The sequence below is a fragment of the Dreissena polymorpha genome, chromosome 16, assembly GCF_020536995.1.
Source record: "Dreissena polymorpha isolate Duluth1 chromosome 16, UMN_Dpol_1.0, whole genome shotgun sequence".
NCBI classification, from domain to species: domain Eukaryota; kingdom Metazoa; phylum Mollusca; class Bivalvia; order Myida; family Dreissenidae; genus Dreissena; species Dreissena polymorpha.
Genome location: NC_068370.1, coordinates 28,278,857 through 28,284,856, shown reverse-complemented (window position 1 = coordinate 28,284,856; position 6,000 = coordinate 28,278,857).

Sequence of the window (6,000 nt, the reverse complement as noted above, 5' to 3'; positions counted from 1 at the left end):
TGCACAGAAAAAGACATTCGCTATACTTGATCTCATTCATTAAACTATTTACGCCGTATATCTTTTTTAAAGATATTTCTTGTTTCAAGCAATGTTATATACCAGTCGTGATATTTAAAGCAATATAATTGTAAAAAATACGGTATTTTACAACTTTTCTTTTCTTTGTCGTCGTGGTTGACAGTCCCTTTAAATCTGATTAATTTATGTTTGTGTTTAATATTAGCCTTACATGTATCTTCATTAATATATGAAATTATGTTTATCATATTTTCTCTCATCTTAAAAGCACCATGGACTGTTATTCTAACGTTGTTGTTTTCATAAAAAGTTGAAAAATAATTATGAACTAAAATGAATACTACTGGCACAAGTGTTGATAATAGTGATGTTTTTATTAGGGTAGAGGAATTCAGGACAGCCTAATGAAAACTGAAGACCCTTCCAGCGGTGTTTAATGGTGTCCCATTCAACAAACCTATTACAGTTCAAGAAAGCCCAGAGCGTACAAATATATTCCTTAAAAAAATTCACAATTTAGTGAAATTCGAAATCTAGTGACACTTCCGGTAATGAAATTTATGTAGAATTTTTCAAAAAAGAATGTGATGACCCCTATAATTATCCAGTTACATTCCCGCTCATGCCTTTGTACTATATAAGACAGGCGGCAGCATATCTGAAGCATTTGTTTGGATATGAGGATATAACAACATCTTGCTATGCAGTGTTGTTTTCAAGACAAGATAATGTTGTTTTTAAAACAACAGTTGAAGGACTAAAACTTGAAAACCTCAAAATCAGACTTTTTCTTAACCTACAGTCAAATTAATTTTACTTCGAACATCTTTCATTGGAGGTACAATGCGGCTGGGTTCTAGTTCGCAGCGTAATTTAGCTCCGTGTAATCGGTATCCTACAATAAATAAGTGCAACTCCAGGAAGTGTTTATGTTGAAAGTTTTTTAATATGTCCTCTTTTATTCTTTCATCGGTTAATAACCGCAAATTTTCAGTTAATATTAAATCCGATGTCTCATGAAATTCTATGCATGTGGTTTGTTATTACTTGAAATGTACCCTGTTGTGGTGCGCAATACGTTGGGCAGACGGGTAGATCACTTAAAACACGTTTTAGGGACATTTTTTTTTAATTAAAAATAACAATAAATTGTATTACTTCATTTACCAGCACTTTAATAAAACGAGTCATAGCGTAACAAATATTTCAATTCAACCTGTGGAGCAACTTATTTTTAATTATAGTACTTCAAATCAGTGCCGATTAAAAGCAAGGTGCATGTCAGAATTTGAATGGATTAAACGTTTGCAATCAGCTTACCCACTTGGATTAAATGATAATATTCTAAATGTTGGAACAATTTCTAAAAATAAATCGATTAATTCATTTTCTCTGTTTAGTAAACGTCTAAGAAATAAACGTTCACATGGCATTAGGAAAAATGGTAACTTAAGGCGTAAATTTAAACGTCTGCTTTCTTTAAATGATTGCTACACATTATTACAAAATGGGGGTAAACATAAATTACACAGTGCACTTTGTTCTCTTTCTGTTTCTTCGTTGGCGCATATTGATAAGGAATGTAAACTAATTTTACTTCAATCTGACCCTCTATATGAATGTGCTTGTATTATTGAATCTTTCACTGACTACTATCTTAAACCTTTTATTGAAAATGTACTTAACAAAACTAGAAATCGTATCAAAATTGAGTTTTGTAACAAAGGTCTTGATTTAATTGACCTTCCTAAAATATTCAATGATAAAAATGTACGTCGGTTGATTCCCCCTTATTTCCGCAATACTGAATCTCCACTTATTTGCTACAAATATAGTAAACCTGTAAGAAGTATCGTTTTTAATTATAATTCTATTTCCACAGATATAAATGTAATAAGAAATTGTCCTACATTATGTGACGGTACAAGTTCAAAATATATATATGGTCCAGTTGGACATGTTATTACTGGGGACCTTAATTTCATTCAAAATAAAAGCCTTAGAAATTTGCTACGCAGAGGCCCTAAGTACAGACTGCCTATTCCTGTTGATTTTGATGACTGCATTAAGAATATCGTAACATCCTTGCATGAGTATTGCACTAAATGGTGCAGGAAGGAAAATGCTGAAATTACTGCACTTAATGATTGGAAAACAAAAATATTTAGTATGGCCATGAATAAAATATGTTTTTATGATACACATCCTTTTGCCCTACCACATTCACCTAAATTTAATAAACAAAATCTCTGTAAATTGCTTGAAGACTTAACATCTAAATTCGTCTTAGTTCCTGCTGATAAGGCTGCTAATAATGTTATAATAGTATGACGAGTGTTTTATGTTCAAACTATTTCACAAGAACTTTCACAAACTACATCATATTGTGAGTACACTAAGCAACCTAATGAAATTATTACCGACCATATTGCCCAATGCATAAAGTTAAATGTAATAGTCAATATTACTGACAAGAAATTGCCATCACTTTACTGGATACCTAAATTACATAAGACGCCATATAAAAGTCGTTTAATCGCTAATTAAGTGTCTTGTACCACCAAACAATCATCAGTGTATCTTACATCTGCATTGAGTGCTATTAGATATCATATAGCTAACTTTTGTAATAAAGTTTATGAAAACAGTAATATTAACCTATTTTGGTCAATAAAAAACACCTTAGAAGTTATTGATAAAATTGAAAATAAAAAATATAAGGTGTCACAGGTAAGTATTTATGATTTTTCTACACTATATACAACGCTTCCTCACGCTTTAAAGGGGCCTTTTCACAGATTTTGGCATTTTTTAACTTATTCATTAAATGCTTTATATCGATAAATGTAAACATTGGATCGTAAAAGCTCCAGTAAAAAATCAAGAATAAAATTAAAAAAAGGAAAAGAAGATTGCCCGGACCAGGTTTCGAACCAGTGACCCCTGTAGTCCTGCCAGAGTCCTGAAGTAAAAACGCTTTAGCCTACTGAGCTATTCCGCCGAGTATACACAGTGTAAGTATTTTATACCTTATATAAGCAATCTTCGTAGTTTCACAAAATTTAACGACAAAAACAGAACTCTCCAAATTATTCAATCGTTTCGCGTTGCAACGCTTTATAATTTTTAGGTTTTAAAATCGTCAAAAGATGCATAAAATGGCTATATTAGACCATGGTAAATGTTCAGTATTACTGTTTCCTCACAAATATCATAACTAAAACGAAAATTTGCGAATCTGAAACAAATTTTTTCAATTTTGTCAATTTACCAAAGCGTGAAAAGATCCCTTTAATAAAATCCAAACGTGTTTCTTTGATTGAAAAAACTTTTGCTAGAGAGAAGTGTTTGTATCTAGCTTTAAACACTAAAACAGCTTTTTTACTAATCAGATATTAGATAATTACATCATTTGGACTGGTCTTGACTTTTGTGCAGCACTTACTTTTCTTTTGGATAACTTGTTTGTTGAATTTAATGGTAAAATATTTAAACAAATTATTGGCGTTCCTATGGGTACTAATTGTGCGCCACTTATAGCTGACCTTTTTTTATATTGTTATGAAAGCGAATTTATGTTAGAATTATCTAAAACTAAGCAAGTAGATTTGATTAATTGTTTTAACCTTACTAGTAGGTACATTGATGACATACTTAATTTAGATAATCCATTATTTGAACAATATATTCACAAAATCTACCCAAAAGAACTAGTCTTAAATATATCTTGTATATCCAATACAGACGCTGCGTATTTAGACTTACATTTAACTATTAATAATAATTTGATCAAAACTAGTTTATACGACAAACGGGACCATTTTATCTTTGAAATTGTGAATTTTCCGTTTCTAGATGGCAACATCCCTAAAGGACCTTCCTATGGTATTTACATTTCGCAGTTGGTACGTTATGCCAGAGCATGTTCGTGTATTAAAGATTTTAATGATCGTAATCTTATATTAACTAAAAAATTGCTAAAACAAGGCTTTTTGTATCATAGCTCAGAAATAAATTTGCTAGATTTTACTCTTAGTATGGTGATTTAATATAAAATATAATGTTTCTTTAAAATGGCATTTAAATAATGGAATCTCCCATCCATCAGTTTACGGAGATGTTTTGAAGCGTGTCCGCGAATTAAAATATGTTAAACCAAATGTTCATATTAAACTTTTCAATTTAATTAACTTGTTTTTATCAAAAGGTTACGATGCTTATGTACTTAAAAACACGTGTTTAATGGTTTTCGATTCACTATATTTTTCTTCCCTTAGAATTTGGAATCATTAGTGATATTATAGGCATTTTTCACTGTTGAATAAAATTGTGTCATTGTGTCGTATGAACAAATCTGCATGAAAACTACATTATAGGCATTTTTCACTGTTGAATAAAATTGTGTCATTGTGTCGTATGAACAAATCTGCATGAAAACTACATTTGGACTCAAATCGTACATCAAATCATTTCTGTCTTCAGTTGTCAAAACACCTATATACTGTTTGATTCCAATAATGCCGCTTTAATGGAATTACCATTTTTATTCATTTGCTTCTTAATATTAAATCACCTAAACTTGTTGTATTAGTAGCACAGCCCCATTAATATTTTTATTTAGTACTGCCCCTGGAATTTGTTCACGTCATTATGTCATTATGGATTTTTGTGACGTCATACGACCGACTTTCCCAGTTGTAATCTACATGCATAGGTCATTGGGTTTATAACGTTCCATTTTATTTATATTTTCTCTCTGATAGGCGTTTCTTGTTTGATTCAATTATTTTTATTTTTATTTTTAGCAGTCACATAAACAACCAAGCTATGTAATCTGGAATTTTTACACCCATTATTGCTGTTTCTTCCTGTATTTGCGCGATGATTATCTGATATATTAACTCCATGACGCTATATTCTTAAATCTTTTTCAATGAAGAAGGAATGTAGTTGACAATTGTTAATAGTTTTATTTGATCGTTCGTCAAAAAGTTGTAACTCTGTTACTCTTGTATCTTCAATGCAATTGAGTACTAGTAATTAAATAGTAATTAAATTGAATGCGTTTTAATTCCATTTTATTATTGTTTAATTTGAGTTACAATGCTATGACGTTAAATTTTATTTACACTTAAATGTATTATGAATATTGCTGGGCCAAGTGTGAAATTGAGCGCTCTATAACCAGGTTTAAACCCCCAATGCTTTGCATTGACCGTTCCAAGGCGGCGACCCCAGCTTTATTCATATTTTGTGTTTATGTTGGTTTGTTTTGTGCTGTATTGTGCTGTTTTGTACTGTTTGGGCAATCGGTCACTTGCCTTAAATAAAGGACCAACTAATTGTTTTTAATGAAAATTCAATACTGCGCCAGCAGCTGGAGTTTCACTTCTTTATATTGTTCTCACATTATCTGTTGCTGGCATGGGGTTTGATCCCCCAAGTGTGGTAAGGATAATACATGCACGACCACATCATAACTTGTCGCTGTACCTCCAGGAGATAGAGATAGCAGCTCGAAGAGCTCAAAACAGTACAGCAATAATACATTACAACAAAAGAGACCTTGCAAAAAATCTTCTTGTAATTTAAGAAGACATAATTCAGTATTGCAACAATGAGAATACATGCCTTAGGGAATTGTTGTTGAAACCTTTTGGATGTTAAAAATCTCCAGGAATTTAAAATGAAAATTGTTTTTTTCATTTTGCCTGGCTGAAGAGCTTACAAATTCAGACATAGCCGGAGTATTGATAATGATGCATGTGCCGGGTCTGTACCCCATTCAACAGGTTGGTGTTGGGTTTGCAATTTAACAGGTCATTGCAAGGCTAATAAATAAAACGTGTGCTTTTTTTATTTTAAAAACATTTTATACTGTCAAATACACACACAAGTTGCAGGACTTTTTTCCCTGTTTTTGTGAAGCGGCCTTGCCCCCCCCCCCCCCCCCATTTTGTGAAAAAAATAGTTTCGAAC